At 36.7% G+C, this 27,234-nt stretch overlaps 58 non-coding genes across 58 annotated transcripts; all 58 read right to left on the bottom strand.

Moving 5' to 3' along the window:
* Positions 1–230: 230 nt before the first annotated feature.
* On the bottom strand, positions 231–303 carry trnav-uac (transfer RNA valine (anticodon UAC)). Its single transcript has one exon. It is a non-coding gene; the product is annotated as a tRNA-Val (tRNA).
* Positions 304–775: 472 nt separating this feature from the next.
* Positions 776–848, bottom strand: trnav-cac (transfer RNA valine (anticodon CAC)). The gene has a single exon. It is a non-coding gene; the product is annotated as a tRNA-Val (tRNA).
* Positions 849–1,109: 261 nt separating this feature from the next.
* Positions 1,110–1,182, bottom strand: trnav-aac (transfer RNA valine (anticodon AAC)). The gene has a single exon. It is a non-coding gene; the product is annotated as a tRNA-Val (tRNA).
* A 475-nt stretch (positions 1,183–1,657) lies between these two features.
* On the bottom strand, positions 1,658–1,730 carry trnav-cac (transfer RNA valine (anticodon CAC)). Its single transcript has one exon. It is a non-coding gene; the product is annotated as a tRNA-Val (tRNA).
* A 261-nt stretch (positions 1,731–1,991) lies between these two features.
* On the bottom strand, positions 1,992–2,064 carry trnav-uac (transfer RNA valine (anticodon UAC)). The gene has a single exon. It is a non-coding gene; the product is annotated as a tRNA-Val (tRNA).
* A 476-nt stretch (positions 2,065–2,540) lies between these two features.
* trnav-cac (transfer RNA valine (anticodon CAC)) lies at positions 2,541–2,613 on the bottom strand. The gene has a single exon. It is a non-coding gene; the product is annotated as a tRNA-Val (tRNA).
* Positions 2,614–2,874: 261 nt separating this feature from the next.
* Positions 2,875–2,947, bottom strand: trnav-uac (transfer RNA valine (anticodon UAC)). The gene has a single exon. It is a non-coding gene; the product is annotated as a tRNA-Val (tRNA).
* Positions 2,948–3,422: 475 nt separating this feature from the next.
* Positions 3,423–3,495, bottom strand: trnav-cac (transfer RNA valine (anticodon CAC)). Its single transcript has one exon. It is a non-coding gene; the product is annotated as a tRNA-Val (tRNA).
* Positions 3,496–3,756: 261 nt separating this feature from the next.
* Positions 3,757–3,829, bottom strand: trnav-uac (transfer RNA valine (anticodon UAC)). The gene has a single exon. It is a non-coding gene; the product is annotated as a tRNA-Val (tRNA).
* A 491-nt stretch (positions 3,830–4,320) lies between these two features.
* Positions 4,321–4,393, bottom strand: trnav-uac (transfer RNA valine (anticodon UAC)). Its single transcript has one exon. It is a non-coding gene; the product is annotated as a tRNA-Val (tRNA).
* Positions 4,394–4,654: 261 nt separating this feature from the next.
* Positions 4,655–4,727, bottom strand: trnav-aac (transfer RNA valine (anticodon AAC)). Its single transcript has one exon. It is a non-coding gene; the product is annotated as a tRNA-Val (tRNA).
* Positions 4,728–5,213: 486 nt separating this feature from the next.
* Positions 5,214–5,286, bottom strand: trnav-cac (transfer RNA valine (anticodon CAC)). Its single transcript has one exon. It is a non-coding gene; the product is annotated as a tRNA-Val (tRNA).
* A 261-nt stretch (positions 5,287–5,547) lies between these two features.
* trnad-auc (transfer RNA aspartic acid (anticodon AUC)) lies at positions 5,548–5,620 on the bottom strand. Its single transcript has one exon. It is a non-coding gene; the product is annotated as a tRNA-Asp (tRNA).
* A 475-nt stretch (positions 5,621–6,095) lies between these two features.
* On the bottom strand, positions 6,096–6,168 carry trnav-cac (transfer RNA valine (anticodon CAC)). The gene has a single exon. It is a non-coding gene; the product is annotated as a tRNA-Val (tRNA).
* Positions 6,169–6,429: 261 nt separating this feature from the next.
* Positions 6,430–6,502, bottom strand: trnav-uac (transfer RNA valine (anticodon UAC)). The gene has a single exon. It is a non-coding gene; the product is annotated as a tRNA-Val (tRNA).
* Positions 6,503–6,993: 491 nt separating this feature from the next.
* trnav-cac (transfer RNA valine (anticodon CAC)) lies at positions 6,994–7,066 on the bottom strand. The gene has a single exon. It is a non-coding gene; the product is annotated as a tRNA-Val (tRNA).
* Positions 7,067–7,327: 261 nt separating this feature from the next.
* trnav-aac (transfer RNA valine (anticodon AAC)) lies at positions 7,328–7,400 on the bottom strand. Its single transcript has one exon. It is a non-coding gene; the product is annotated as a tRNA-Val (tRNA).
* Positions 7,401–7,891: 491 nt separating this feature from the next.
* On the bottom strand, positions 7,892–7,964 carry trnav-cac (transfer RNA valine (anticodon CAC)). The gene has a single exon. It is a non-coding gene; the product is annotated as a tRNA-Val (tRNA).
* A 261-nt stretch (positions 7,965–8,225) lies between these two features.
* On the bottom strand, positions 8,226–8,298 carry trnav-aac (transfer RNA valine (anticodon AAC)). Its single transcript has one exon. It is a non-coding gene; the product is annotated as a tRNA-Val (tRNA).
* A 473-nt stretch (positions 8,299–8,771) lies between these two features.
* On the bottom strand, positions 8,772–8,844 carry trnav-cac (transfer RNA valine (anticodon CAC)). Its single transcript has one exon. It is a non-coding gene; the product is annotated as a tRNA-Val (tRNA).
* Positions 8,845–9,104: 260 nt separating this feature from the next.
* Positions 9,105–9,178, bottom strand: trnav-uac (transfer RNA valine (anticodon UAC)). Its single transcript has one exon. It is a non-coding gene; the product is annotated as a tRNA-Val (tRNA).
* A 493-nt stretch (positions 9,179–9,671) lies between these two features.
* On the bottom strand, positions 9,672–9,744 carry trnav-cac (transfer RNA valine (anticodon CAC)). Its single transcript has one exon. It is a non-coding gene; the product is annotated as a tRNA-Val (tRNA).
* Positions 9,745–10,005: 261 nt separating this feature from the next.
* trnav-aac (transfer RNA valine (anticodon AAC)) lies at positions 10,006–10,078 on the bottom strand. The gene has a single exon. It is a non-coding gene; the product is annotated as a tRNA-Val (tRNA).
* A 502-nt stretch (positions 10,079–10,580) lies between these two features.
* Positions 10,581–10,653, bottom strand: trnav-uac (transfer RNA valine (anticodon UAC)). The gene has a single exon. It is a non-coding gene; the product is annotated as a tRNA-Val (tRNA).
* Positions 10,654–10,914: 261 nt separating this feature from the next.
* Positions 10,915–10,987, bottom strand: trnav-aac (transfer RNA valine (anticodon AAC)). The gene has a single exon. It is a non-coding gene; the product is annotated as a tRNA-Val (tRNA).
* Positions 10,988–11,478: 491 nt separating this feature from the next.
* trnav-cac (transfer RNA valine (anticodon CAC)) lies at positions 11,479–11,551 on the bottom strand. The gene has a single exon. It is a non-coding gene; the product is annotated as a tRNA-Val (tRNA).
* Positions 11,552–11,812: 261 nt separating this feature from the next.
* On the bottom strand, positions 11,813–11,885 carry trnav-aac (transfer RNA valine (anticodon AAC)). Its single transcript has one exon. It is a non-coding gene; the product is annotated as a tRNA-Val (tRNA).
* A 486-nt stretch (positions 11,886–12,371) lies between these two features.
* trnav-cac (transfer RNA valine (anticodon CAC)) lies at positions 12,372–12,444 on the bottom strand. The gene has a single exon. It is a non-coding gene; the product is annotated as a tRNA-Val (tRNA).
* Positions 12,445–12,705: 261 nt separating this feature from the next.
* On the bottom strand, positions 12,706–12,778 carry trnav-uac (transfer RNA valine (anticodon UAC)). The gene has a single exon. It is a non-coding gene; the product is annotated as a tRNA-Val (tRNA).
* A 476-nt stretch (positions 12,779–13,254) lies between these two features.
* trnav-cac (transfer RNA valine (anticodon CAC)) lies at positions 13,255–13,327 on the bottom strand. The gene has a single exon. It is a non-coding gene; the product is annotated as a tRNA-Val (tRNA).
* Positions 13,328–13,588: 261 nt separating this feature from the next.
* On the bottom strand, positions 13,589–13,661 carry trnav-uac (transfer RNA valine (anticodon UAC)). The gene has a single exon. It is a non-coding gene; the product is annotated as a tRNA-Val (tRNA).
* Positions 13,662–14,136: 475 nt separating this feature from the next.
* trnav-cac (transfer RNA valine (anticodon CAC)) lies at positions 14,137–14,209 on the bottom strand. The gene has a single exon. It is a non-coding gene; the product is annotated as a tRNA-Val (tRNA).
* Positions 14,210–14,470: 261 nt separating this feature from the next.
* trnav-uac (transfer RNA valine (anticodon UAC)) lies at positions 14,471–14,543 on the bottom strand. Its single transcript has one exon. It is a non-coding gene; the product is annotated as a tRNA-Val (tRNA).
* A 475-nt stretch (positions 14,544–15,018) lies between these two features.
* trnav-cac (transfer RNA valine (anticodon CAC)) lies at positions 15,019–15,091 on the bottom strand. The gene has a single exon. It is a non-coding gene; the product is annotated as a tRNA-Val (tRNA).
* A 261-nt stretch (positions 15,092–15,352) lies between these two features.
* On the bottom strand, positions 15,353–15,425 carry trnav-uac (transfer RNA valine (anticodon UAC)). Its single transcript has one exon. It is a non-coding gene; the product is annotated as a tRNA-Val (tRNA).
* Positions 15,426–15,916: 491 nt separating this feature from the next.
* trnav-cac (transfer RNA valine (anticodon CAC)) lies at positions 15,917–15,989 on the bottom strand. The gene has a single exon. It is a non-coding gene; the product is annotated as a tRNA-Val (tRNA).
* A 261-nt stretch (positions 15,990–16,250) lies between these two features.
* trnav-aac (transfer RNA valine (anticodon AAC)) lies at positions 16,251–16,323 on the bottom strand. Its single transcript has one exon. It is a non-coding gene; the product is annotated as a tRNA-Val (tRNA).
* A 486-nt stretch (positions 16,324–16,809) lies between these two features.
* trnav-cac (transfer RNA valine (anticodon CAC)) lies at positions 16,810–16,882 on the bottom strand. The gene has a single exon. It is a non-coding gene; the product is annotated as a tRNA-Val (tRNA).
* Positions 16,883–17,143: 261 nt separating this feature from the next.
* On the bottom strand, positions 17,144–17,216 carry trnad-auc (transfer RNA aspartic acid (anticodon AUC)). The gene has a single exon. It is a non-coding gene; the product is annotated as a tRNA-Asp (tRNA).
* A 475-nt stretch (positions 17,217–17,691) lies between these two features.
* trnav-cac (transfer RNA valine (anticodon CAC)) lies at positions 17,692–17,764 on the bottom strand. The gene has a single exon. It is a non-coding gene; the product is annotated as a tRNA-Val (tRNA).
* Positions 17,765–18,025: 261 nt separating this feature from the next.
* trnav-uac (transfer RNA valine (anticodon UAC)) lies at positions 18,026–18,098 on the bottom strand. Its single transcript has one exon. It is a non-coding gene; the product is annotated as a tRNA-Val (tRNA).
* Positions 18,099–18,588: 490 nt separating this feature from the next.
* Positions 18,589–18,661, bottom strand: trnav-cac (transfer RNA valine (anticodon CAC)). The gene has a single exon. It is a non-coding gene; the product is annotated as a tRNA-Val (tRNA).
* Positions 18,662–18,922: 261 nt separating this feature from the next.
* trnav-aac (transfer RNA valine (anticodon AAC)) lies at positions 18,923–18,995 on the bottom strand. Its single transcript has one exon. It is a non-coding gene; the product is annotated as a tRNA-Val (tRNA).
* Positions 18,996–19,481: 486 nt separating this feature from the next.
* trnav-cac (transfer RNA valine (anticodon CAC)) lies at positions 19,482–19,554 on the bottom strand. Its single transcript has one exon. It is a non-coding gene; the product is annotated as a tRNA-Val (tRNA).
* Positions 19,555–19,815: 261 nt separating this feature from the next.
* trnav-aac (transfer RNA valine (anticodon AAC)) lies at positions 19,816–19,888 on the bottom strand. Its single transcript has one exon. It is a non-coding gene; the product is annotated as a tRNA-Val (tRNA).
* A 475-nt stretch (positions 19,889–20,363) lies between these two features.
* On the bottom strand, positions 20,364–20,436 carry trnav-cac (transfer RNA valine (anticodon CAC)). The gene has a single exon. It is a non-coding gene; the product is annotated as a tRNA-Val (tRNA).
* A 261-nt stretch (positions 20,437–20,697) lies between these two features.
* On the bottom strand, positions 20,698–20,770 carry trnav-uac (transfer RNA valine (anticodon UAC)). Its single transcript has one exon. It is a non-coding gene; the product is annotated as a tRNA-Val (tRNA).
* A 491-nt stretch (positions 20,771–21,261) lies between these two features.
* trnav-cac (transfer RNA valine (anticodon CAC)) lies at positions 21,262–21,334 on the bottom strand. The gene has a single exon. It is a non-coding gene; the product is annotated as a tRNA-Val (tRNA).
* A 261-nt stretch (positions 21,335–21,595) lies between these two features.
* Positions 21,596–21,668, bottom strand: trnav-aac (transfer RNA valine (anticodon AAC)). Its single transcript has one exon. It is a non-coding gene; the product is annotated as a tRNA-Val (tRNA).
* Positions 21,669–22,154: 486 nt separating this feature from the next.
* trnav-cac (transfer RNA valine (anticodon CAC)) lies at positions 22,155–22,227 on the bottom strand. The gene has a single exon. It is a non-coding gene; the product is annotated as a tRNA-Val (tRNA).
* Positions 22,228–22,487: 260 nt separating this feature from the next.
* trnav-uac (transfer RNA valine (anticodon UAC)) lies at positions 22,488–22,560 on the bottom strand. The gene has a single exon. It is a non-coding gene; the product is annotated as a tRNA-Val (tRNA).
* Positions 22,561–24,136: 1,576 nt separating this feature from the next.
* Positions 24,137–24,209, bottom strand: trnav-cac (transfer RNA valine (anticodon CAC)). Its single transcript has one exon. It is a non-coding gene; the product is annotated as a tRNA-Val (tRNA).
* Positions 24,210–24,470: 261 nt separating this feature from the next.
* Positions 24,471–24,543, bottom strand: trnav-aac (transfer RNA valine (anticodon AAC)). The gene has a single exon. It is a non-coding gene; the product is annotated as a tRNA-Val (tRNA).
* Positions 24,544–25,029: 486 nt separating this feature from the next.
* Positions 25,030–25,102, bottom strand: trnav-cac (transfer RNA valine (anticodon CAC)). The gene has a single exon. It is a non-coding gene; the product is annotated as a tRNA-Val (tRNA).
* Positions 25,103–25,363: 261 nt separating this feature from the next.
* On the bottom strand, positions 25,364–25,436 carry trnav-aac (transfer RNA valine (anticodon AAC)). Its single transcript has one exon. It is a non-coding gene; the product is annotated as a tRNA-Val (tRNA).
* Positions 25,437–25,911: 475 nt separating this feature from the next.
* Positions 25,912–25,984, bottom strand: trnav-cac (transfer RNA valine (anticodon CAC)). Its single transcript has one exon. It is a non-coding gene; the product is annotated as a tRNA-Val (tRNA).
* An 826-nt stretch (positions 25,985–26,810) lies between these two features.
* On the bottom strand, positions 26,811–26,883 carry trnav-cac (transfer RNA valine (anticodon CAC)). Its single transcript has one exon. It is a non-coding gene; the product is annotated as a tRNA-Val (tRNA).
* A 261-nt stretch (positions 26,884–27,144) lies between these two features.
* Positions 27,145–27,217, bottom strand: trnav-aac (transfer RNA valine (anticodon AAC)). The gene has a single exon. It is a non-coding gene; the product is annotated as a tRNA-Val (tRNA).
* Positions 27,218–27,234: the final 17 nt, after the last annotated feature.

The following is a 27,234-nucleotide window of genomic DNA, read 5'->3' as shown; positions in this document are numbered from 1 at the left end:
TGCAATAAATGAAAAACTGACTAATATTTTTACATAATAGTTTGACAGAAAATATTTGACATCTTTCAAAATTCAATGTGGTCTACATCTAAAGTGAAGAACTTACGCATCACTAGCAGAGATCCTGAAAGCTGAATTATGGAATTGTCATCTCTGATTGAAAAAGTCCTACCAGTTTACTCAAATATGGATTGAAAAGGTGCATGAGCACAACTTAGCAATTTCTTTAGTGGTTCCACTGGGGATTGAACCCAGAACCTTCTGTGTGTAAGACAGATGTGATGACCTTTACACCATGGAACCTTGCTTCAAAACATTATATATAGAAGGAACAATCCAAAAATAGATGTACGTTGAGCATAAAGAGTTGTTACTGAAGCCAGCTTAAGTCACTTTACGCTTTAGGAATGGAACCCCAGAAGTCTCTTGTTTTTTGTTTCCTGCCCTCAAAACATCAATTGATCACTTTAGTAAGAATACACCAATGCAAGGAACTGGTACAATGTACATTATTTAAAATTAAGCTATATATACATTCTTTTGCATTTATATTTATGGGGTGACAACACTTTCAATTATCGATTCCATCCTGGGAAATGTCTTTGGTTCTTTTGTAATTCCATTAGTGACTTTTGTCTTGATGAATGAGAAGACCATTTAGGATTCTATCAAGTTCAAGAAATACCTATGTTTGAAGAATATGTCACCATCAGCTACAGAATGCCCTTGAATATGTTCTAATAACTGAACTGTAGCCAAACAATCAAGATTTCTGTGGTTCCACTGGGGTTTGAACCCAGGACCTTCCGCGTGTGAGGCAAACGTGATGACCACTACACTATGGAACCATCAATGTGACTTTTCCAGTATCAGGTTTGTTGCAATAAATGAAAAACTGACTAATATTTTTACATAATAATTTGACAGAAAATATTTGACATCTTTCAAAATTGAATGTGGTCTACATCTAAAGTGAAGAACTTATGCATCACTAGCAGAGATCCTGAAAGCTGAATTATGGAATTGTCATCTCTGATTGAAAAAGTCCTACCAGTTTACTCAAATATGGAATGAAAAAGTGCATGAGCACAACTTAGCAATCTCTTTAATGGTTCCACTGGGGATTGAACCCAGAACCTTCTGTGTGTTAGACAGATGTGATGACCATTACACCATGGAACCTTGCTTCAAATTGTTTTATATAGAAGGTACAATCCAAAAAGAGAAGTATGTTGAGCATAAAGAGTTGTTACTGAAGCCAGCTTAAGTCACTTTACGCTTTAGGAATGGAACCCCAGAAGAAGACTCTTGTTTTTTGTTTGCTGCTCTCAAAACATCAATTGATCACTTCAGTAAGAATACACCAATGCAAGGAACTGGTACAATGTACATTATTTAAAATTAAGCTATATATACATTCTTTTGCATTTATATTTATGGGGTGACAACACTGTCAAAAATCAATTCCATCCTGGGAAATGTCTTTGGTTCTTTTGTAATTCCATTAGTGACTTTTGTCTTGATGAATGAGAAGACCATTTAGGATTCTATCGAGTTCAAGAAATCCCTATGTTTGAAGAATATGTCACCATCAGCTACAGACTTCCCTTGAATATGTTCTAATAACTGAACTGTAGCCAAACAATCATGATTTCTGTGGTTCCACTGGGGTTTGAACCCAGGACCTTCCGCGTGTGAGGCAAACGTGATGACCACTACACTATGGAACCATCAGTTGAACTTTTCCAGTATCAGGTTTGTTGCAATAAATGAAAAACTGACTAATATTTTTACATAATAGTTTGACAGAAAATATTTGACATCTTTCAAAATTCAATGTGGTCTACATCTAAAGTGAAGAACTTACGCATCACTAGCAGAGATCCTGAAAGCTGAATTATGGAATTGTCATCTCTGATTGAAAAAGTCCTACCAGTTTACTCAAATATGGAATGAAAAGGTGCATAAGCACAACGTAGCAAGTTCTTTAGTGGTTCCACTGGGGATTGAACCCAGAACCTTCTGTGTGTAAGACAGATGTGATGACCATTACACCATGGAACCTTGCTTCAAAACATTAAATATAGAAGGAACAATCCAAAAATAGATGTACGTTGAGCATAAAGAGTTGTTACTGAAGCCAACTTAAGTCACTTTACGCTTTAGGAATGGAACCCCAGAAGAAGTCTCTTGTTTTTTGTTTTCCTGCCCTCAAAACATCAATTGATCACTTTAGTAAGAATACACCAATGCAAGGAACTGGTACAATGTACATTATTTAAAATTAAGCTATATATACATTCTTTTGCATTTATATTTATGGGGTGACAACACTTTCAATTATCGATTCCATCCTGGGAAATGTCTTTGGTTCTTTTGTAATTCCATTAGTTACTTTTGTCTTGATGAATGAGAAGACCATTTAGGATTCTATCGAGTTCAAGAAATCCCTATGTTTGAAGAATATGTCACCATCAGCTACAGACTGCCCTTGAATATGTTCTAATAACTGAACTGTAGCCAAACAATCATGATTTCTGTGGTTCCACTGGGGTTTGAACCCAGGACCTTCCGCGCGTGAGGCAAACGTGATGACCACTACACAATGGAACCATCAGTTGCACTTTTCAAGTATCAGGTTTGTTGCAATAAATGAAAAACTGACTAATATTTTTACATAATAGTTTGACAGAAAATATTTGACATCTTTCAAAATTCAATGTGGTCTACATCTAAAGTGAAGAACTTACGCATCACTACCAGAGATCCTGAAAGCTGAATTATGGAATTGTCATCTCTGATTGAAAAAGTCCTACCAGTTTACTCAAATATGGAATGAAAAGGTGCATGAGCACAACTTAGCAATTTCTCTAGTGGTTCCGCTGGGGATTGAACCCAGAACCTTCTGTGTGTAAGACAGATGTGATGACCTTTACACCATGGAACCTTGCTTCAAAACATTATATATAGAAGGAACAATCCAAAAATAGATGTACGTTGAGCATAAAGAGTTGTTACTGAAGCCAGCTTAAGTCACTTTACGCTTTAGGAATGGAACCCCAGAATAAGTCTCTTGTTTTTTGTTTCCTGCCCTCAAAACATCAATTGATCACTTTAGTAAGAATACACCAATGCAAGGAACTGGTACAATGTACATTATTTAAAATTAAGCTATATATACATTCTTTTGCATTTATATTTATGGGGTGACAACACTTTCAATTATCGATTCCATCCTGGGAAATGTCTTTGGTTCTTTTGTAATTCCATTAGTGACTTTTGTCTTGATGAATGAGAAGACCATTTAGGATTCTATCGAGTTCAAGAAATCCCTATGTTTGAAGAATATGTCACCATCAGCTACAGACTGCCCTTGAATATGTTCTAATAACTGAACTGTAGCCAAACAATCATGATTTCTGTGGTTCCACTGGGGTTTGAACCCAGGACCTTCCGCGTGTGAGGCAAACGTGATGACCACTACACAATGGAACCATCAGTTGCACTTTTCAAGTATCAGGTTTGTTGCAATAAATGAAAAACTGACTAATATTTTTACATAATAGTTTGACAGAAAATATTTGACATCTTTCAAAATTCAATGTGGTCTACATCTAAAGTGAAGAACTTACGCATCACTACCAGAGATCCTGAAAGCTGAATTATGGAATTGTCATCTCTGATTGAAAAAGTCCTACCAGTTTACTCAAATATGGAATGAAAAGGTGCATGAGCACAACTTAGCAATTTCTCTAGTGGTTCCGCTGGGGATTGAACCCAGAACCTTCTGTGTGTAAGACAGATGTGATGACCTTTACACCATGGAACCTTGCTTCAAAACATTATATATAGAAGGAACAATCCAAAAATAGATGTACGTTGAGCATAAAGAGTTGTTACTGAAGCCAGCTTAAGTCACTTTACGCTTTAGGAATGGAACCCCAGAAGAAGTCTCTTGTTTTTTGTTTCCTGCCCTCAAAACATCAATTGATCACTTTAGTAAGAATACACCAATGCAAGGAACTGGTACAATGTACATTATTTAAAATTAAGCTATATATACATTCTTTTGCATTTATATTTATGGGGTGACAACACTTTCAATTATCGATTCCATCCTGGGAAATGTCTTTGGTTCTTTTGTAATTCCATTAGTGACTTTCGTCTTGATGAATGAGAAGACCATTTAGGATTCTATCGAGTTCAAGAAATCCCTAGGTTTGAAGAATATGTCACCATCAGCTTTAACAGGAAACTCTTACAGACTGCCCTTGAATATGTTCTAATAACTGAACTGTAGCCAAACAAATAACATTACTGTGGTTCCACTGGGGTTTGAACCCAGGACCTTCCGCGTGTAAGGCAGACGTGATGACCACTACACTATGGAACCATCAATGTGGCTTTTCCAGTATCAGGTTTGTAGCAATAAATGAAAAACTGACTAATATTTTTACATAATAGTTTGACAGAAAACATTTGACATCTTTCAAAATTCAATGTGGTCTACATCTAAAGTGAAGAACTTACGCATTACTGGCAGAGATCCTGAAAGCTGAATTATGGAATTGTCATCTCTGATTGAAAAAGTCCTACCAGTTTACTCAAATATGGAATGAAAAAGTGCATGAGCACAACTTAGTATTATCTTTAGTGGTTCCACTAGGGATTGAACCCAGAGCCTTCTGTGTGTTAGACAGATGTGATGACCATTACACCATGGAAGCTTGCTTCAACCTTGCTTCAAAAACTTTTATATAGAAGGAACAATCCAAAAAGAGAAGTACGTTGAGCATAAAGAGTTGTTACTGAAGCCAGCTTAAGTCACTTTACGCTTTAGGAATGGAACCCCAGAAGAAGACTCTTGTTTTTTGTTTGCTGCTCTCAAAACATCAATTGATCACTTTAGTAAGAATACACCAATGCAAGGAACTGGTACAATGTACATTATTTAAATTTAAGCTATATATACATTCTTTTGCATTTATATTCATGGGGTGACAACACTGTCAAAAATCGATCCCATCCTGGTAAATGTCTTTGGTTCTTTTGTAATTCCATTAGTGACTTTTGTCTTGATGAATGAGAAGACCATTTAGGATTCTATCGAGTTCAAGAAATCCCTATGTTTGAAGAATATGTCACCATCAGCTACAGACTGCCCTTGAATATGTTCTAATAACTGAACTGTAGCCAAACAATCAAGAATTCTGTGGTTCCACTGGGGATTGAACCCAGGACCTTCCGCGTGTGAGGCAGACGTGATGACGACTACACTATGGAACCATCAATGTGACTTTTCCAGTATCAGGTTTGTTGCAATAAATGAAAAACTGACTAATATTTTTACATAATAATTTGACAGAAAATGTTTGACATCTTTCAAAATTCAATGTGGTCTACATCTAAAGTGAAGAACTTTTGCATCACTAGCAGAGATCCTGAAAGCTGAATTATGGAATTGTAATCTCTGATTGAAAAAGTCCTACCAGTTTACTCAAATATGGAATGAAAAAGTGCATGAGCACAACTTAGCAATCTCTTTAGTGGTTCTACTGGGGATTGAACCCAGAACCTTCTGTGTGATAGACAGATGTGATGACCATTACACCATGGAACCTTACTTCAAATTGTTTTATATAGAAGGTACAATCCAAAAAGAGAAGTACGTTGAGCATAAAGAGTTGTTACTGAAGCCAGCTTAAGTCACTTTACGCTTTAGGAATGGAACCCCAGAAGAAGACTCTTGTTTTTTGTTTGCTGCTCTCAAAACATCAATTGATCACTTCAGTAAGAATACACCAATGCAAGGAACTGGTACAATGTACATTATTTAAAATTAAGCTATATATACATTCTTTTGCATTTATATTTATGGGGTGACAACACTGTCAAAAATCGATTCCATCCTTGGAAATGTCTTTGGTTCTTTTGTAATTCCATTTGTGACTTATGTCTTGATGAATGAGAAGACCATTTAGGATTCTATCGAGTTCAAGAAATCCCTATGTTTGAAGAATATGTCACCATCAGCTACAGACTGCCCTTGAATATGTTCTAATAACTGAACTGTAGCCAAACAATCATGATTTCTGTGGTTCCACTGGGGTTTGAACCCAGGACCTTCAGCGTGTGAGGCAAACGTGATGACCACTACACTATGGAACCATCAGTTGAATATTTCCAGTATCAGGTTTGTTGCAATAAATGAAAAACTGACTAATATTTTTACATAATAGTTTGACAGAAAATATTTGACATCTTTCAAAATTCAATGAGGTCTACATCTAAAGTGAAGAACTTACGCATCACTAGCAGAGATCCTGAAAGCTGAATTATGGAATTGTCATCTCTGATTGAAAAAGTCCTACCAGTTTACTCAAATATGGAATGAAAAGGTGCATGAGCACAACTTACCAATTTCTCTAGTGGTTCCACTGGGGATTGAACCCAGAACCTTCTGTGTGTAAGACAGATGTGATGACCTTTACACCATGCAACCTTGCTTCTAAACATTATATATAGAAGGAACAATCCAAAAATAGATGTACGTTGAGCATAAAGAGTTGTTACTGAAGCCAGCTTAAGTCACTTTACGCTTTAGGAATGGAACCCCAGAAGAAGTCTCTTGTTTTTTGTTTCCTGCCCTCAAAACATCAATTGATCACTTTAGTAAGAATACACCAATGCAAGGAACTGGTACAATGTACATTATTTAAAATTAAGCTATATATACATTCTTTTGCATTTATATTTATAAGGTGACAACACTTTCAATTATCGATTCCATCCTGGGAAATGTCTTTGGTTCTTTTGTAATTCCATTAGTGACTTTCGTCTTGATGAATGAGAAGACCATTTAGGATTCTATCGAGTTCAAGAAATCCCTATGTTTGAAGAATATGTCACCATCAGCTTTAACAGGAAACTCTTACAGACTGCCCTTGAACATGTTCTAATAACTGAACTGTAGCCAAACAAACAAGATTACTGTGGTTCCACTGGGGTTTGAACCCAGGACCTTCCGCGTGTGAGGCAGACGTGATGACCACTACACTATGGAACCATCAATGTGGCTTTTCCAGTATCAGGTTTGTTGCAATAAATGAAAAACTGACTAATATTTTTACATAATAGTTTGACAGAAAATATTTGACATCTTTCAAAATTCAATGTGGTCTACATCTAAAGTGAAGAACTTAAGCATCACTAGCAGAGATCCTGAAAGCTGAATTATGGAATTGTCATCTCTGATTGAAAAAGTCCTACCAGTTTACTCAAATATGGAATGAAAAAGTGCATGAGCACAACTTATCAATCTCTTTAGTGGTTCCAAAGGGGATTGAACCCAGAGCCTTCTGTGTGTTAGACAGATGTGATGACCATTACACCATGGAACCTTGCTTCAAAACATTTTATATAGAAGGAACAATCCAAAAAGAGAAGTACGTTGAGCATAAAGAGTTGTTACTGAAGCCAGCTTAAGTCACTTTACGCTTTAGGAATGGAACCCCAGAAGAAGACTCTTGTTTTTTGTTTGCTGCTCTCAAAACATCAATTGATCACTTTAGTAAGAATACACCAATGCAAGGAACTGGTACAATGTACATTATTTAAAATTAAGCTATATATACATTCTTTTGCATTTATATTTATAAGGTGACAACATTTTCAATTATCGATTCCATCCTGGGAAATGTCTTTGGTTCTTTTGTAATTCCATTAGTGACTTTCGTCTTGATGAATGAGAAGACCATTTAGGATTCTATCGAGTTCAAGAAATCCCTATGTTTGAAGAATATGTCACCATCAGCTTTAACAGGAAACTCTTACAGACTGCCCTTGAACATGTTCTAATAACTGAACTGTAGCCAAACAAACAAGATTACTGTGGTTCCACTGGGGTTTGAACCCAGGACCTTCCGCGTGTGAGGCAGACGTGATGACCACTACACTATGGAACCATCAATGTGGCTTTTCCAGTATCAGGTTTGTTGCAATAAATGAAAAACTGACTAATATTTTTACATAATAGTTTGACAGAAAATATTTGACATCTTTCAAAATTCAATGTGGTCTACATCTAAAGTGAAGAACTTACGCATCACTAGCAGAGATCCTGAAAGCTGAATTATGGAATTGTCATCTCTGATTGAAAAAGTCCTACCAGTTTACTCAAATATGGAATGAAAAAGTGCATGAGCACAACTTATGAATCTCTTTAGTGGTTCCACTGGGGATTGAACCCAGAGCCTTCTGTGTGTTAGACAGATGTGATGACCATTACACCATGGAACCTTGCTTCAAAACATTTTATATAGAAGGAACAATCCAAAAAGAGAAGTACGTTGAGCATAAAGAGTTGTTACTGAAGCCAGCTTAAGTCACTTTACGCTTTAGGAATGGAACCCCAGAAGAAGACTCTTGTTTTTTGTTTGCTGCTCTCAAAACATCAATTGATCACTTTAGTAAGAATACACCAATGCAAGGAACTGGTACAATGTACATTATTTAAATTTAAGCTATATATACATTCTTTTGCATTTATATTCATGGGGTGACAACACTGTCAAAAATCATCCATCCTGGGAAATGTCTTTGGTTCTTTTGTAATTCCATTAGTGACTTTTGTCTTGATGAATGAGAAGACCATTTAGGATTCTATCGAGTTCAAGAAATCCCTATGTTTGAAGAATATGTCACCATCAGCTACAGACTGCCCTTGAATATGTTCTAATAACTGAACTGTAGCCAAACAATCAAGATTTCTGTGGTTCCACTGGGGTTTGAACCCAGGACCTTCCGCGTGTGAGGCAGACGTGATGACCACTACACTATGGAACCATCAATGTGACTTTTCCAGTATCAGGTTTGTTGCAATAAATGAAAAACTGACTAATTTTTTACATAATAATTTGACAGAAAACATTTGACATCTTTCAAAATTGAATGTGGTCTACATCTAAAGTGAAGAACTTATGCATCACTAGCAGAGATCCTGAAAGCTGAATTATGGAATTGTAATCTCTGATTGAAAAAGTCCTACCAGTTTACTCAAATATGGAATGAAAAGGTACATGAGCACAACTTAGCAATTTCTTTAGTGGTTCCACTGGGGGATTGAACCCAGAACCTTCTGTGTGTAAGACAGATGTGATGACCTTTACACCATGGAACCTTGCTTCAAATCATTATATATAGAAGGAACAATCCAAAAATAGATGTACGTGGAGCATAAAGAGTTGTTACTGAAGCCAGCTTAAGTCACTTTACGCTTTAGGAATGGAACCCCAGAAGAAGTCTCTTGTTTTTTGTTTCCTGCCCTCAAAACATCAATTGATCACTTTAGTAAGAATACACCAATGCAAGGAACTGGTACAATGTACATTATTTAAAATTAAGCTATATATATACATTCTTTTGCATTTATATTTATGGGGTGACAACACTTTCAATTATCGATTCCATCCTGGGAAATGTCTTTGGTTCTTTTGTAATTCCATTAGTGACTTTCGTCTTGATGAATGAGAAGACCATTTAGGATTCTATCGAGTTCAAGAAATCCCTATGTTTGAAGAATATGTCACCATCAGCTTTAACAGGAAACTCTTAGAGACTGCCCTTGAATATGTTCTAATAACTGAACTGTAGCCAAACAAACAATATTACTGGGGTTCCACTGGGGTTTGAACCCAGGACCTTCCGCGTGTGAGGCAGACGTGATGACCACTACACTATGGAACCATCAATGTGGCTTTTCCAGTATCAGGTTTGTTGCAATAAATGAAAAACTGTCTAATATTTTTACATAATAGTTTGACAGAAAATATTTGACATCTTTCAAAATTCAATGTGGTCTACATCTAAAGTGAAGAACTTACGCATCACTAGCAGAGATCCTGAAAGCTGAATTATGGAATTGTCATCTCTGATTGAAAAAGTCCTACCAGTTTACTCAAATATGGAATGAAAAAGTGCATGAGCACAACTTAGCAATCTCTTTAGTGGTTCCACTGGGGATTGAACCCAGAGCCTTCGGTTTGTTAGACAGATGTGATGACCATTACACCATGGAACCTTGCTTCAACCTTGCTTCAAAACATTTTATATAGAAGGAACAATCCAAAAAGAGAAGTACGTTGAGCATAAAGAGTTGTTACTGAAGCCAGCTTAAGTCACTTTACGCTTTAGGAATGGAACCCCAGAAGAAGTCTCTTGTTTTTTGTTCCCTGCCCTCAAAACATCAATTGATCACTTTAGTAAGAATACACCAATGCAAGGAACTGGTACAATGTACATTATTTAAAATTAAGCTATATATACATTATTTTGCATTTATATTTATGGGGTGACAACACTGTCAAAAATCAATTCCATCCTGGGAAATGTCTTTGGTTCTTTTGTAATTCCATTAGTGACTTTCGTCTTGATGAATGAGAAGACCATTTAGGATTCTATCGAGTTCAAGAAATCCCTATGTTTGAAGAATATGTCACCATCAGCTTTAACAGGAAACACTTACAGACTTCCCTTGAATATGTTCTAATAACTGAACTGTAGCCAAACAATCAAAATTTCTGTGGTTCCACTGGGGTTTGAACCCAGGACCTTCCGCGTGTAAGGCAGACGTGATGACCACTACACTATGGAACCATCAATGTGGCTTTTCCAGTATCAGGTTTGTTGCAATAAATGAAAAACTGACTAATATTTTTACATAATAGTTTGACAGAAAATATTTGACATCTTTCAAAATTCAATATGGCCTACATCTAAAGTGAAGAACTTACGCAGAACTAGCAGAGATCCTGAAAGCTGAATTATGGAGTTGTCATCTCTGATTGAAAAAGTCATACCAGTTTACTCAAATATGGAATGAAAAAGTGCATGAGAACAACTTATCAAACTCTTTAGTGGTTCCACTGGGGATTGAACCCAGAGCCTTCTGTGTGTTAGACAGATGTGATGACCATTACACCATGGAACCTTGCTTCAAAACATTTTATATAGAAGGAACAATCCAAAAAGAGAAGTACGTTGAGCATAAAGAGTTGTTACTGAAGCCAGCTTAAGTCACTTTACGCTTTAGGAATGGAACCACAGAAGAAGTCTCTTGTTTTTTGTTTCCTGCCCTCAAAACATCAATTGATCACTTTAGTAAGAATACACCAATGCAAGGAACTTGTACAATGTACATTATTGAAAATTAAGCTACATATACATTCTTTTGCATTTATATTTATGGGGTGACAACACTGTCAAATATCGATACCATCCTGGGAAATGTCTTTGGTTCTTTTGTAATTCCATTAGTGACTTTCGTCTTGATGAATGAGAAGACCATTTAGGATTCTATCGAGTTCATTAAATCCCTATGTTTGAAGAATATGTCACCATCAGGTTTAACAGGAAACACTAACAGACTGCCCTTGAATATGTTCTAATAACTGAACTGTAGCCAAACAATCAAGATTACTGTGGTTCCACTGGGGTTTGAACCCAAGACCTTCCGCGTGTGAGGCAGACGTGATGACCACTACACTATGGAACCATCAATGTGGCTTTTCCAGTATCAGGTTTGTTGCAATAAATGAAAAACTGACTAATATTTTTACATAATAGTTTGACAGAAAATATTTGACATCTTTCAAAATTCAATGTGGTCTACATCTAAAGTGAAGAACTTATGCATCACTAGCAGAGATCCTGAAAGCTGAATTATGGAATTGTCATCTCTGACTGAAAAAGTCCTACCAGTTTACTCAAATATGGAATGAAAAAGTTCATGAGCACAACTTAGCAATCTCTTTAGTGGTTCCACTTGGGATTGAACCCAGAGCCTTCTGTGTGTTAGACAGATGTGATGACCATTACACCATGAAACCTTGCTTCAACGTTGCTTCAAAACATTTTATATAGAAGGAACAATCCAAAAAGAGAAGTACGTTGAGCATAAAGAGTTGTTACTGAAGCCAGCTTAAGTCACTTTACGCTTTAGGAATGGAACCCCAGAAGAAGACTCTTGTTTTTTGTTTGCTGCTCTCAAAACATCAATTGATCACTTTAGTAAGAATACACCAATGCAAGGAACTGGTACAATGTACATTATTTAAATTTAAGCTATATATACATTATTTTGCATTTATATTCATGGGGTGACAACACTTTCAATTATCGATTCCATCCTGGGAAATGTCTTTGGTTCTTTTGTAATTCCATTAGTGACTTTTGTCTTGATGAATGAGAAGACCATTTAGGATTCTATCGAGTTCAAGAAATCCCTATGTTTGAAGAATATGTCACCATCAGCTACAGACTGCCCTTGAATATGTTCTAATAACTGAACTGTAGCCAAACAATCAAGGTTTCTGTGGTTCCACTGGGGTTTGAACCCAGGACCTTCCGCGTGTGAGGCAAACGTGATGACCACTACACTATGGAACCATCAATTGAACTTTTCCAGTTTCAGGTTTGTTGCAATAAATGAAAAACTGACTAATATTTTTACATAATAGTTTGACAGAAAATATTTGACATCTTTCAAAATTCAATGTGGTCCTCATCTAAAGTGAAGAACTTACGCATCACTAGCAGAGATCCTGAAAGCTGAATTATGGAATTGTCATCTCTGATTGAAAAAGTCCTTCCAGTTTACTCAAATATGGAATGAAAAGGTGCATGAGCATAACTTAGCAATTTCTTTAGTGGTTCCACTGGGGAATGAACCCAGAACCTTCTGTGTGTAAGACAGATGTGATGACCTTTACACCATGGAACCTTGCTTCATAACATTATATATAGAAGGAACAATCCAAAAAGAGAAGTACGTTGAGCATGAAGAGATGTTACTGAAGCCAGCTTAAGTCACTTTACGCTTTAGGAATGGAACCCCAGAAGATGTCTCTTGTTTTTTTTTTTCCTGCCCTCAAAACATCAATTGATCACTTTAGTAAGAATACACCAATGCAAGGAACTGGTACAATGTACATTATTTAAAATTAAGCTATATATACATTCTTTTGCATTTATATTTATGGGGTGACAACACTGTCAAAAATCGATACCATCCTGGGAAATGTCTTTGGTTCTTTTGTAATTCCATTAGTAAGTTTCGTCTTGATGAATGAGAAGACCATTTAGGATTCTATCGAGTTCAAGAAATCCCTATGTTTGAAGAATATGTCACCATCAGCTACAGACTGCCCTTGAATATGTTCTAATAACTGAACTGTAGCCAAACAATCATGATTTCTGTGGTTCCACTGGGGTTTGAAACCAGGACCTTCCGCGTGTGAGGCAAACGTGATGACCACTACACTATGGAACCATCAGTTGAACTTTTCCAGTATCAGGTTTGTTGCAATAAATGAAAAACTGACTAATATTTTTACATAATAGTTTGACAGAAAATATTTGACATCTTTCAAAATTCAATGTGGTCTACATCTAAAGTGAAGAACTTACGCATCACTAGCAGAGATCCTGAAAGCTGAATTATGGAATTGTCATCTCTGATTGAAAAAGTCCTACCAGTTTACTCAAATATGGATTGAAAAGGTGCATGAGCACAACTTAGCAATTTCTTTAGTGGTTCCACTGGGGATTGAACCCAGAACCTTCTGTGTGTAAGACGGATGTGATGACCTTTACACCATGGAACCTTGCTTCAAATTGTTTTATATAGAAGGTACAATCCAAAAAGAGAAGTATGTTGAGCATAAAGAGTTGTTACTGAAGCCAGCTTAAGTCACTTTACGCTTTAGGAATGGAACCCCAGAAGAAGACTCTTGTTTTTTGTTTGCTGCTCTCAAAACATCAATTGATCACTTCAGTAAGAATACACCAATGCAAGGAACTGGTACAATGTACATTATTTAAAATTAAGCTATATATACATTCTTTTGCATTTATATTTATGGGGTGACAACACTGTCAAAAATCAATTCCATCCTGGGAAATGTCTTTGGTTCTTTTGTAATTCCATTAGTGACTTTTGTCTTGATGAATGAGAAGACCATTTAGGATTCTATCGAGTTCAAGAAATCCCTATGTTTGAAGAATATGTCACCATCAGCTACAGACTTCCCTTGAATATGTTCTAATAACTGAACTGTAGCCAAACAATCATGATTTCTGTGGTTCCACTGGGGTTTGAACCCAGGACCTTCCGCGTGTGAGGCAAACGTGATGACCACTACACTATGGAACCATCAGTTGAACTTTTCCAGTATCAGGTTTGTTGCAATAAATGAAAAACTGACTAATATTTTTACATAATAGTTTGACAGAAAATATTTGACATCTTTCAAAATTCAATGTGGTCTACATCTAAAGTGAAGAACTTACGCATCACTAGCAGAGATCCTGAAAGCTGAATTATGGAATTGTCATCTCTGATTGAAAAAGTCCTACCAGTTTACTCAAATATGGAATGAAAAGGTGCATAAGCACAACGTAGCAAGTTCTTTAGTGGTTCCACTGGGGATTGAACCCAGAACCTTCTGTGTGTAAGACAGATGTGATGACCATTACACCATGGAACCTTGCTTCAAAACATTATATATAGAAGGAACAATCCAAAAATAGATGTACGTTGAGCATAAAGAGTTGTTACTGAAGCCAGCTTAAGTCACTTTACGCTTTAGGAATGGAACCCCAGAAGAAGTCTCTTGTTTTTTGTTTCCTGCCCTCAAAACATCAATTGATCACTTTAGTAAGAATACACCAATGCAAGGAACTGGTACAATGTACATTATTTAAAATTAAGCTATATATACATTCTTTTGCATTTATATTTATGGGGTGACAACACTTTCAATTATCGATTCCATCCTGGGAAATGTCTTTGGTTCTTTTGTAATTCCATTAGTGACTTTTGTCTTGATGAATGAGAAGACCATTTAGGATTCTATCGAGTTCAAGAAATCCCTATGTTTGAAGAATATGTCACCATCAGCTACAGACTGCCCTTGAATATGTTCTAATAACTGAACTGTAGCCAAACAATCATGATTTCTGTGGTTCCACTGGGGTTTGAACCCAGGACCTTCCGCGTGTGAGGCAAACGTGATGACCACTACACAATGGAACCATCAGTTGCACTTTTCAAGTATCAGGTTTGTTGCAATAAATGAAAAACTGACTAATATTTTTACATAATAGTTTGACAGAAAATATTTGACATCTTTCAAAATTCAATGTGGTCTACATCTAAAGTGAAGAACTTACGCATCACTAGCAGAGATCCTGAAAGCTGAATTATGGAATTGTCATCTCTGATTGAAAAAGTCCTACCAGTTTACTCAAATATGGAATGAAAAGGTGCATGAGCACAACTTAGCAATTTCTTTAGTGGTTCCGCTGGGGATTGAACCCAGAACCTTCTGTGTGTAAGACAGATGTGATGACCTTTACACCATGGAACCTTGCTTCAAAACATTATATATAGAAGGAACAATCCAAAAATAGATGTACGTTGAGCATAAAGAGTTGTTACTGAAGCCAGCTTAAGTCACTTTACGCTTTAGGAATGGAACCCCAGAAGAAGTCTCTTGTTTTTTGTTTCCTGCCCTCAAAACATCAATTGATCACTTTAGTAAGAATACACCAATGCAAGGAACTGGTACAATGTACATTATTTAAAATTAAGCTATATATACATTCTTTTGCATTTATATTTATGGGGTGACAACACTTTCAATTATCGATTCCATCCTGGGAAATGTCTTTGGTTCTTTTGTAATTCCATTAGTGACTTTCGTCTTGATGAATGAGAAGACCATTTAGGATTCTATCGAGTTCAAGAAATCCCTAGGTTTGAAGAATATGTCACCATCAGCTTTAACAGGAAACTCTTACAGACTGCCCTTGAATATGTTCTAATAACTGAACTGTAGCCAAACAAATAACATTACTGTGGTTCCACTGGGGTTTGAACCCAGGACCTTCCGCGTGTGAGGCAGACGTGATGACCACTACACTATGGAACCATCAATGTGGCTTTTCCAGTATCAGGTTTGTTGCAATAAATGAAAAACTGACTAATATTTTTACATAATAGTTTGACAGAAAATATTTGACAACTTTCAAAATTCAATGTGGTCTACATCTAAAGTGAAGAACTTACGCATTACTGGCAGAGATCCTGAAAGCTGAATTATGGAATTGTCATCTCTGATTGAAAAAGTCCTACCAGTTTACTCAAATATGGAATGAAAAAGTGCATGAGCACAACTTAGCATTATCTTTAGTGGTTCCACTGGGGATTGAACCCAGAGCCTTCTGTGTGTTAGACAGATGTGATGACCATTACACCATGGAAGCTTGCTTCAACCTTGCTTCAAAAACTTTTATATAGAAGGAACAATCCAAAAAGAGAAGTACGTTGAGCATAAAGAGTTGTTACTGAAGCCAGCTTAAGTCACTTTACGCTTTAGGAATGGAACCCCAGAAGAAGACTCTTGTTTTTTGTTTGCTGCTCTCAAAACATCAATTGATCACTTTAGTAAGAATACACCAATGCAAGGAACTGGTACAATGTACATTATTTAAATTTAAGCTATATATACATTCTTTTGCATTTATATTCATGGGGTGACAACACTGTCAAAAATCGATCCCATCCTGGTAAATGTCTTTGGTTCTTTTGTAATTCCATTAGTGACTTTTGTCTTGATGAATGAGAAGACCATTTAGGATTCTATCGAGTTCAAGAAATCCCTATGTTTGAAGAATATGTCACCATCAGCTACAGACTGCCCTTGAATATGTTCTAATAACTGAACTGTAGCCAAACAATCAAGAATTCTGTGGTTCCACTGGGGATTGAACCCAGGACCTTCCGCGTGTGAGGCAGACGTGATGACGACTACACTATGGAACCATCAATGTGACTTTTCCAGTATCAGGTTTGTTGCAATAAATGAAAAACTGACTAATATTTTTACATAATAATTTGACAGAAAATGTTTGACATCTTTCAAAATTCAATGTGGTCTACATCTAAAGTGAAGAACTTATGCATCACTAGCAGAGATCCTGAAAGCTGAATTATGGAATTGTAATCTCTGATTGAAAAAGTCCTACCAGTTTACTCAAATATGGAATGAAAAAGTGCATGAGCACAACTTAGCAATCTCTTTAGTGGTTCTACTGGGGATTGAACCCAGAACCTTCTGTGTGATAGACAGATGTGATGACCATTACACCATGGAACCTTGCTTCAAATTGTTTTATATAGAAGGTACAATCCAAAAAGAGAAGTACATTGAGCATAAAGAGTTGTTACTGAAGCCAGCTTAAGTCACTTTACGCTTTAGGAATGGAACCCCAGAAGAAGACTCTTGTTTTTTGTTTGCTGCTCTCAAAACATCAATTGATCACTTCAGTAAGAATACACCAATGCAAGGAACTGGTACAATGTACATTATTTAAAATTAAGCTATATATACATTCTTTTGCATTTATATTTATGGGGTGACAACACTGTCAAAAATCGATTCCATCCTTGGAAATGTCTTTGGTTCTTTTGTAATTCCATTAGTGACTTATGTCTTGATGAATGAGAAGACCATTTAGGATTCTATCGAGTTCAAGAAATCCCTATGTTTGAAGAATATGTCACCATCAGCTACAGACTGCCCTTGAATATGTTCTAATAACTGAACTGTAGCCAAACAATCATGATTTCTGTGGTTCCACTGGGGTTTGAACCCAGGACCTTCAGCGTGTGAGGCAAACGTGATGACCACTACACTATGGAACCATCAGTTGAATATTTCCAGTATCAGGTTTGTTGCAATAAATGAAAAACTGACTAATATTTTTACATAATAGTTTGACAGAAAATATTTGACATCTTTCAAAATTCAATGTGGTCTACATCTAAAGTGAAGAACTTACGCATCACTAGCAGAGATCCTGAAAGCTGAATTATGGAATTGTCATCTCTGATTGAAAAAGTCCTACCAGTTTACTCAAATATGGAATGAAAAGGTGCATGAGCACAACTTACCAATTTCTCTAGTGGTTCCACTGGGGATTGAACCCAGAACCTTCTGTGTGTAAGACAGATGTGATGACCTTTACACCATGCAACCTTGCTTCTAAACATTATATATAGAAGGAACAATCCAAAAATAGATGTACGTTGAGCATAAAGAGTTGTTACTGAAGCCAGCTTAAGTCACTTTACGCTTTAGGAATGGAACCCCAGAAGAAGTCTCTTGTTTTTTGTTTCCTGCCCTCAAAACATCAATTGATCACTTTAGTAAGAATACACCAATGCAAGGAACTGGTACAATGTACATTATTTAAAATTAAGCTATATATACATTCTTTTGCATTTATATTTATAAGGTGACAACACTTTCAATTATCGATTCCATCCTGGGAAATGTCTTTGGTTCTTTTGTAATTCCATTAGTGACTTTGTCTTGATGAATGAGAAGACCATTTAGGATTCTATCGAGTTCAAGAAATCCCTATGTTTGAAGAATATGTCACCATCAGCTTTAACAGGAAACTCTTACAGACTGCCCTTGAACATGTTCTAATAACTGAACTGTAGCCAAACAAACAAGATTACTGTGGTTCCACTGGGGTTTGAACCCAGGACCTTCCGCGTGTGAGGCAGACGTGATGACCACTACACTATGGAACCATCAATGTGGCTTTTCCAGTATCAGGTTTGTTGCAATAAATGAAAAACTGACTAATATTTTTACATAATAGTTTGACAGAAAATATTTGACATCTTTCAAAATTCAATGTGGTCTACATCTAAAGTGAAGAACTTAAGCATCACTAGCAGAGATCCTGAAAGCTGAATTATGGAATTGTCATCTCTGATTGAAAAAGTCCTACCAGTTTACTCAAATATGGAATGAAAAAGTGCATGAGCACAACTTATCAATCTCTTTAGTGGTTCCAAAGGGGATTGAACCCAGAGCCTTCTGTGTGTTAGACAGATGTGATGACCATTACACCATGGAACCTTGCTTCAACCTTGCTTCAAAACATTTTATATAGAAGGAACAATCCAAAAAGAGAAGTACGTTGAGCATAAAGAGTTGTTACTGAAGCCAGCTTAAGTCACTTTACGCTTTAGGAATGGAACCCCAGAAGAAGACTCTTGTTTTTTGTTTGCTGCTCTCAAAACATCAATTGATCACTTTAGTAAGAATACACCAATGCAAGGAACTGGTACAATGTACATTATTTAAATTTAAGCTATATATACATTCTTTTGCATTTATATTCATGGGGTGACAACACTGTCAAAAATCGATTCCATCCTGGGAAATGTCTTTGGTTCTTTTGTAATTCCATTAGTGACTTTTGTCTTGATGAATGAGAAGACCATTTAGGATTCTATCGAGTTCAAGAAATCCCTATGTTTGAAGAATATGTCACCATCAGCTACAGACTGCCCTTGAATATGTTCTAATAACTGAACTGTAGCCAAACAATCAAGAATTCTGTGGTTCCACTGGGGATTGAACCCAGGACCTTCCGCGTGTGAGGCAGACGTGATGACCACTACACTATGGAACCATCAATGTGACTTTTCCAGTATCAGGTTTGTTGCAATAAATGAAAAACTGACTAATATTTTTACATAATAATTTGACAGAAAATATTTGACATCTTTCAAAATTCAATGTGGTCTACATCTAAAGTGAAGAACTTATGCATCACTAGCAGAGATCCTGAAAGCTGAATTATGGAATTGTAATCTCTGATTGAAAAAGTCCTACCAGTTTACTCAAATATGGAATGAAAAAGTGCATGAGCACAACTTAGCAATCTCTTTAGTGGTTCTACTGGGGATTGAACCCAGAACCTTCTGTGTGTTAGACAGATGTGATGACCATTACACCATGGAACCTTGCTTCAAATTGTTTTATATAGAAGGTACAATCCAAAAAGAGAAGTACGTTGAGCATAAAGAGTTGTTACTGAAGCCAGCTTAAGTCACTTTACGCTTTAGGAATGGAACCCCAGAAGAAGACTCTTGTTTTTTGTTTGCTGCTCTCAAAACATCAATTGATCACTTCAGTAAGAATACACCAATGCAAGGAACTGGTACAATGTACATTATTTAAAATTAAGCTATATATACATTCTTTTGCATTTATATTTATGGGGTGACAACACTGTCAAAAATGAATTCCATCCTTGGAAATGTCTTTGGTTCTTTTGTATTTCCATTAGTGACTTATGTCTTGATGAATGAGAAGACCATTTAGGATTCTATCGAGTTCAAGAAATCCCTATGTTTGAAGAATATGTCACCATCAGCTACAGACTGCCCTTGAATATGTTCTAATAACTGAACTGTAGCCAAACAATCATGATTTCTGTGGTTCCACTGGGGTTTGAACCCAGGACCTTCAGCGTGTGAGGCAAACGTGATGACCACTACCCTATGGAACCATCAGTTGAATATTTCCAGTATCAGGTTTGTTGCAATAAATGAAAAACTGACTAATATTTTTACATAATAGTTTGACAGAAAATATTTGACATCTTTCAAAATTCAATGTGGTCTACATCTAAAGTGAAGAACTTACGCATCACTAGCAGAGATCCTGAAAGCTGAATTATGGAATTGTCATCTCTGATTGAAAAAGTCCTACCAGTTTACTCAAATATGGAATGAAAAGGTGCATGAGCACAACTTACCAATTTCTCTAGTGGTTCCACTGGGGATTGAACCCAGAACCTTCTGTGTGTAAGACAGATGTGATGACCTTTACACCATGGAACCTTGCTTCTAAACATTATATATAGAAGGAACAATCCAAAAATAGATGTACGTTGAGCATAAAGAGTTGTTACTGAAGCCAGCTTAAGTCACTTTACGCTTTAGGAATGGAACCCCAGAAGAAGTCTCTTGTTTTTTGTTTCCTGCCCTCAAAACATCAATTGATCACTTTAGTAAGAATACACCAATGCAAGGAACTGGTACAATGTACATTATTTAAAATTAAGCTATATATACATTCTTTTGCATTTATATTTATAAGGTGACAACACTTTCAATTATCGATTCCATCCTGGGAAATGTCTTTGGTTCTTCTGTAATTCCATTAGTGACTTTCGTCTTGATGAATGAGAAGACCATTTAGGATTCTATCGAGTTCAAGAAATCCCTATGTTTGAAGAATATGTCACCATCAGCTTTAACAGGAAACTCTTACAGACTGCCCTTGAACATGTTCTAATAACTGAACTGTAGCCAAACAAACAAGATTACTGTGGTTCCACTGGGGTTTGAACCCAGGACCTTCCGCGTGTGAGGCAGACGTGATGACCACTACACTATGGAACCACCAATGTGGCTTTTCCAGTATCAGGTTTGTTGCAATAAATGAAAAACTGACTAATATTTTTACATAATAGTTTGACAGAAAATATTTGACATCTTTCAAAATTCAATGTGGTCTACATCTAAAGTGAAGAACTTACGCATCACTAGCAGAGATCCTGAAAGCTGAATTATGGAATTGTCATCTCTGATTGAAAAAGTCCTACCAGTTTACTCAAATATGGAATGAAAAAGTGCATGAGCACAACTTATCAATCTCTTTAGTGGTTCCAAAGGGGATTGAACCCAGAGCCTTCTGTGTGTTAGACAGATGTGATGACCATTACACCATGGAACCTTGCTTCAACCTTGCTTCAAAACATTTTATATAGAAGGAACAATCCAAAAAGAGAAGTACGTTGAGCATAAAGAGTTGTTACTGAAGCCAGCTTAAGTCACTTTACGCTTTAGGAATGGAACCCCAGAAGAAGACTCTTGTTTTTTGTTTGCTGCTCTCAAAACATCAATTGATCACTTTAGTAAGAATACACCAATGCAAGGAACTGGTACAATGTGCATTATTTAAATTTAAGCTATATATACATTCTTTTGCATTTATATTCATGGGGTGACAACACTGTCAAAAATCGATTCCATCCTGGGAAATGTCTTTGGTTCTTTTGTAATTCCATTAGTGACTTTTGTCTTGATGAATGAGAAGACCATTTAGGATTCTATCGAGTTCAAGAAATCCCTATGTTTGAAGAATATGTCACCATCAGCTACAGACTGCCCTTGAATATGTTCTAATAACTGAACTGTAGCCAAACAATCAAGATTTATGTGGTTCCACTGGGGTTTGAACCCAGGACCTTCCGCGTGTGAGGCAGACGTGATGACCACTACACTATGGAACCATCAATGTGACTTTTCCATTATCAGGTTTGTTGCAATAAATGAAAAACTGACTAATTTTTTACATAATAATTTGACAGAAAACATTTGACATCTTTCAAAATTGAATGTGGTCTACATCTAAAGTGAAGAACTTATGCACCACTAGCAGAGATCCTGAAAGCTGAATTATGGAATTGTAATCTCTGATTGAAAAAGTCCTACCAGTTTACTCAAATATGGAATGAAAAGGTGCATGAGCACAACTTAGCAATTTCTTTAGTGGTTCCACTGGGGATTGAACCCAGAACCTTCTGTGTGTAAGACAGATGTAATGACCTTTACACCATGGAACATTGCTTCAAAACATTATATATAGAAGGAACAATCCAAAAATAGAAGTACGTTGAGCATAAAGAGTTGTTACTGAAGCCAACTTAAGTCACTTTACGCTTTAGGAATGGAACCCCAGAAGAAGTCTCTTGTTTTTTGTTCCCTGCCCTCAAAACATCAATTGATCACTTTAGTAAGAATACACCAATGCAAGGAACTGGTACAATGTACATTATTTAAAATTAAGCTATATATACATTCTTTTGCATTTATATTTATGGGGTGTCAACACTGTCAAAAATCGATTCCATCCTGGGAAATGTCTTTGGTTCTTTTGTAATTCCATTAGTGACTTTCGTCTTGATGAATGAGAAGACCATCTTGGATTCTATCGAGTTCAAGAAATCCCTATGTTTGAAGAATATGTCACCATCAGCTTTAACATGAAACACTTACAGACTTCCCTTGAATATGTTCTAATAACTGAACTGTAGCCAAACAATCCAAGTGGTGCTCGCTGCAGAACCACAAAGGCGGAGCTGCACCAGAAGGTGGAGCTGCACCAGATTCAGCCCCGCCCATTCCAGAATCAGCCCCGCCCATTCTATCAGAGTCAGCATTTTCTTCCCATCTCAGCTTCAATTTGGTCTCCTCCCCCGAAGCGGGTCTGGTCTTGGTTCTCAAATCTGGATATTCTGTGAATTTTCTGGCAAATTATTTCTGAAATGACTTCTACTGAGACACCGCCAGAAAAATCATACATCCCATCTACAAAGACACACCAAATATCATAATCAAATGTAACGCCAACTAATTTTATCAGATGTGGTGGTGTAGTGGTGATGGTGTCAGGTTGACATGCAATTTTGCGCGGGTTCGCCTCCCAGCAGTGGAAATATTCTATAATCTCTTTTCCTCATTTCTAGCTACACTTGCCAGTACTATGTTTACAACAATTTATTGGTATGCCGTTTAACATATAATGACTAATGTGTTTTTTTTATTTATTCATTCGTTTATTTAGCCAGTGTGAGTCCATCTGTGAGCAGAGTTTCAACTAAAATGCTGTTTAGGAACGACCAAATTCAAAGAACTTGTAGAGACATAAATATTTTGCTGAAAATGAACATTACAACTGGCTAAATAGATTGTTGCCGACCCCACCAAGAATCGAACCAGCATCAGCTGAGGGGAAAGCAAAACTTAAGTCTGACGACCTTGCCACTGGACTACCAGAACCCACAGGGAGAGGGTACATGCTGTTGTACAGCACTTTTGTTAGAGCGGCTGTGGGCAGATATTCGCTTAGAGAAATCTTTTTATTTCGGGATATATTCAGACTTTGTCATGTAGCAAGTTATATTTATCTTGTTTAATTGGAGCGTAGAACATAGCATTAACGACTGTAAACTAGTAACAGCCGTAATTCATGTGGGTCAGGTTAGTTTGCGATAAAGTTGAAAACAAAAATGGAAGTCAGTGGGCTAGGCTGAGTTTGCGTGAATGGGCGGGGCTGACTCTGGTGCAGCTCCACCTTATGGTGCAGCTCCGCCTTTGTAGTTCTGCAGCGAGCACCCTCTCAAACAATCAAGATTTCTGTGGTTCCACTGGGGTTTGAACCCAGGACCTTCCGCGTGTGAGGCAGACGTGATGACCACTACACTATGGAACCATCAATGTGGCTTTTCCAGAATCAGGTTTGTTGCAATAAATGAAAAACTGACTAATATTTTTACATAATAGTTTGACAGAAAATATTTGACAACTTTCAAAATTCAATGTGGCCTACATCTAAAGTGAAGAACTTGCACATCACTAGCAGAGATCCTGAAAGCTGAATTATGGAATTGTCATCTCTGATTGAAAAAGTCCTACCAGTTTACTCAAATATGGAATGAAAAAGTGCATGAGCACAACTTAGCAATCTCTTTAGTGGTTCCACTGGGGATTGAACCCAGAACCTTCTGTGTGTTAGACAGATGTGATGACCATTAAACCATGGAACCTTGCTTCAAATTCTTTTATATAGAAGGTACAATCCAAAAAGAGGAGTACGTTGAGCATAAAGATTTGTTACTGAAGCCAGCTTAAGTCACTTTACGCTTTAGGAATGGAACCCCAGAAGAAGACTCTTGTTTTTTGTTTGCTGCTCTCAAAACATCAATTGATCACTTTAGTAAGAATACACCAATGCAAGGAACTGGTACAATGTACATTATTTAAAATTAAGCTATATATACATTCTTTTGCATTTATATTTATGGGGTGACAACACTGTCAAAAATCGATTCCATCCTGGGAAATGTCTTTGGTTCTTTTGTAATTAGTGACTTTCGTCTTGATGAATGAGAAGACCATTTAGGATTCTATCGAGTTCAAGAAATCCCTATGTTTGAAGAATAAGTCACCATCAGCTTTAACAGGAAACACTTACAGACTGCCCTTGAATATGTTCTAATAACTGAACTGTAGCCAAACAAACAAGAATACTGTGGTTCCACTGGGGTTTGAACCCAGGACCTTCCGCGTGTGAGGCAGACGTGATGACCACTACACTATGGAACCATCAATGTGGGTTTTCCAGTATCAGGTTTGTTGCAATAAATGAAAAGCTGACTAATATTTTTACATAATAATTTGACAGAAAATATTTGACATCTTTCAAAATTCAATGTGGTCTACATCTAAAGTGAAGAACTTATGCATCACTAGCAGAGATCCTGAAAGCTGAATTATGGAATTGTCATCTCTGATTGAAAAAGTCCTACCAGTTTACTCAAATATGGAATGAAAAAGTGCATGAGCACTACTTAGCAATCTCTTTAGTGGTTCCACTGGGGACTGAACCCAGAGCCTTCTGTATGTTAGACAGATGTGATGACCATTACACCATGGAACCTTGCTTCAAATTCTTTTATATAGAAGGTACAATCCAAAAAGAGAAGTACGTTGAGCATAAAGAGTTGTTACTGAAGCCAGCTTAAGTCACTTTACGCTTTAGGAATGGAACCCCAGAAGAAGACTCTTGTTTTTTGTTTGCTGCTCTCAAAACATCAATTGATCACTTTAGTAAGAATACACCAATGCAAGGAACTGGTACAATGTACATTATTTAAATTTAAGCTATATATACATTCTTTTGCATTTATATTCATGGGGTGACAACACTGTCAAAAATCGATTCCATCCTGGGAAATGTCTTTGGTTCTTTTGTAATTCCATTAGTGACTTTTGTCTTGATGAATGAGAAGACCATTTAGGATTCTATCGAGTTCAAGAAATCCCTATGTTTGAAGAATATGTCACCATCAGCTACAGACTGCCCTTGAATATGTTCTAATAACTGAACTGTAGCCAAACAATCAAGATTTCTGTGGTTCCACTGGGGTTTGAACCCAGGACCTTCCGCGTGTGAGGCAGACGTGATGACCACTACACTATGGAACCATCAATGTGACTTTTCCAGTATCAGGTTTGTTGCAATAAATGAAAAACTGACTAATATTTTTACATAATAATTTGACAGAAAATATTTGACATCTTTCAAAATTGAATTTGGTCTACATCTAAAGTGAAGAACTTATGCATCACTAGCAGAGATCCTGAAAGCTGAATTATGGAATTGTAATCTCTGATTGAAAAACTCCTACCAGTTTACTCAAATATGGAATGAAAAGGTGCATGAGCACAACTTAGCAATTTCTTTAGTGATTCCACTGGGGATTGAACCGGGAACCTTCTGTGTGTAAGACAGATGTGATGTCCTTTACACCATGGAACCTTGCTTCAAAAAATTATATATAGAAGGAACAATCCAAAAATAGATGTACGTTGAGCATAAAGAGTTGTTACTGAAGCCAGCTTAAGTCACTTTACGCTTTAGGAATGGAACCCCAGAAGAAGTCTCTTGTTTTTTGTTTCCTGCCCTCAAAACATCAATTGATCACTTTAGTAAGAATACACCAATGCAAGGAACTGGTACAATGTACATTATTTAAAATTAAGCTATATATACATTCTTTTGAATTTATATTTATGGGGTGACAACACTGTCAAAAAAACGATTCCATCCTGGGAAATGTCTTTGGTTCTTTTGTAATTCCATTAGTGACTTTCGTCTTGATGAATGAGAAGACCATTTAGGATTCTATCGAGTTCAAAAAATCCCTAGGTTTGAAGAATATGTCACCATCAGCTTTAACAGGAATCATTTGCAGACTGCCCTTGAATATGTTCTAATAACTGAACTGTGGCCAAACAATCAAGATTACTGTGGTTCCACTGGGGTTTGAACCCAGGACCTTTCGCGTGTGAGGCAGATGTGATAACCACTACACTATGGAACCATCAATGTGGCTTTTCCAGTATCAGGTTTGTTGCAATAAATGAAAAACTGACTAATATTTTTACATAATAGTTTGACAGAAAATATTTGACATCTTTCAAAATTCAATGTGGCCTACATCTAAAGTGAAGAACTTACGCAGAACTAGCAGAGATCCTGAAAGCTGAATTATGGAATTGTCATCTCTGATTGAAAAAGTCATACCAGTTTACTCAAATATGGAATGAAAAAGTGCATGAGAACAACTTATCAAACTCTTTAGTGGTTCCACTGGGGATTGAACCCAGAGCCTTCTGTGTGTTAGACAGATGTGATGACCATTACACCATGGAACCTTGCTTCAAAACATTTT

This window comes from Nothobranchius furzeri, chromosome 14, assembly GCF_043380555.1.
Source record: "Nothobranchius furzeri strain GRZ-AD chromosome 14, NfurGRZ-RIMD1, whole genome shotgun sequence".
Taxonomy (NCBI): Eukaryota; Metazoa; Chordata; class Actinopteri; order Cyprinodontiformes; family Nothobranchiidae; genus Nothobranchius; species Nothobranchius furzeri.
This window is presented reverse-complemented; position numbering and strand designations above follow the sequence as displayed.